The following is a 1,646-nucleotide window of genomic DNA, read 5'->3' on the forward strand; positions in this document are numbered from 1 at the left end:
CCCCGAACCCGGGGCCCCGGCTCCTTGTGTAGCACCAACTCCGCCTCCTCGGCCGCCGCCGCCATCTTAGCCTGTGCGGCAAAATGCGTCCTTTTGGATGGTTAGGACCCAGCCTAGGGCGTAGCTCCCCCGGCCCGAGCGCCGGAGGCCGGGTCCCCCAAGTTCTTCCGCCACCCTCAGTCCCGCCGCGGCCACAGCCCAGAGGCCTGAAACCCACTCGGGTCCCAGCGAACCCGACCAAATAACCCCTGAAACTCACAGTTTGGTGCCGTGTGCGTCAAACCGGGGCGACGTTGGGAGCGCGCGGCGTCCCCGCGTCACACGCCGCTCTGTACGCTACTTGGCTCCAACGGCCCCCCTCCGCTCCCCGCTTTTCGCCTCCGGCCCCGATTCCCACGGCGCAGGCGCACCACTTTCCCGCCTCTGCCGAGCTGCGGGCAGCGGGGGTGGCCAGCAAGGAGATCCTGGGCAGCTTCGCGCTGGTGGAGCGTCTGGGCCAATTAGACAAACGGGGGCAGCCGACACACTGCACCACTGTTCTCGGGTGCCAGAAACCAAACAAGGTCACCTCCCCCAGCTCTGACCTAATCACTCCCAAGGAGGTTCCCGCCCCAAAGTAGGCACGCTCCAAATATGGTGGTGCCCAAACTCTGCAAGACCCAAACACTAGGCAAGCCTAGGCCCTTTAAGGTGGAACAGACCCATATTTTATTTCCACAATCACTAACGTGGCAAAATCCATTTTATTTTCCTACTGTTGAGGAAAACAGCTAAAGAACTCAAGATTGCTTGCCAGTCAGGACTTCAACAGTGGAGTCATGGCAGAAGAAGGTTTTAGGACCTTAAGAGGACCAATTGTTGGGAGATGCTTGATGGCCAGAGGAAGCCTCAAGTTTGGCATCTCAACAGAACAGCCCACCCTGTAGCTAAAGCGGTATCCTGGATTTGGTCTAATCTGATACTGTAAGAATACTTTCTGCTTGTATTACTGAATGTGCCAGGGCTCTCCAAATTCAAGTTACATAAACAGCACTTTAGCTGTTGGTTAAACCCTCAAAAAATCAGTAGGATTTCAAAGAATCAGAGGATTCTGGATATGTTCCTTTTTAACAAGCATCCACCGCAGGATTCTGAGTACAGGGTTTCACTGATCACACTTTGAGAATACCGACTGGCAGCTATTACCTTTGCTTTGGAACTGAGAGGCATGAAGTTGCTAACATTTTTGACATGAAAACAGTTCCTGAGAAATCCACTACCCGTTGTGGTCGGGTCGATTCCGACTCATAGTCCTGCCTTAATAAATTTTCCTTCTCTGAGCCTGTTTTCTCATCTTTTAAAAAAAAAAAAAAAGTTTTCATTAGTTTAGCAGCTACAATAAACTGTGCTTCTCCAAACCCTCAAGATGTATTACTTCTGAAAACACCATAATCGCACTTATTTGATGGGAATGAGAAACTTTTTTTTCCCATAGGATGATAGCTTCATTGTCATTGTTAGCAAACATGGATTCCAAGCAATAGATATATTTAACTGAACACTTACTCTTGCTGCATTAGTTAATAACAACAGCTAACACTTTTGAGTGCTTACTACGTACCAGGCATTGTTCTAACTCATTCAGTTTCATTACAACCTAATAAGGC

The 1,646-nt window shown here is 50.2% G+C and overlaps 1 protein-coding gene across 7 annotated transcripts in view; it reads right to left on the bottom strand.

The window, feature by feature from the left end:
- The window catches only part of ZNF644 (zinc finger protein 644), a 116,506-nt gene extending 115,954 nt beyond the window's left edge, over positions 1–552 (bottom strand). For 4 of the 7 annotated variants that reach the window (XM_004378724.2, XM_023733407.1, XM_023733411.1 and 1 more), the window contains exon 1: positions 260–550. The gene's annotated coding sequence lies outside the window, so the exon portion shown is untranslated. Of the gene's footprint in view, positions 1–259 lie in introns of all 7 variants that reach the window. The other 3 variants (XM_023733413.1, XM_023733412.1, XM_023733414.1) reach the window with 2 other exon arrangements.
- Between the last annotated feature and the right edge of the window lie 1,094 nt (positions 553–1,646).

Source organism: Trichechus manatus, unplaced genomic scaffold (assembly GCF_000243295.1).
Source record: "Trichechus manatus latirostris isolate Lorelei unplaced genomic scaffold, TriManLat1.0 scaffold00058, whole genome shotgun sequence".
In the NCBI taxonomy this organism is placed as follows: Eukaryota; Metazoa; Chordata; class Mammalia; order Sirenia; family Trichechidae; genus Trichechus; species Trichechus manatus.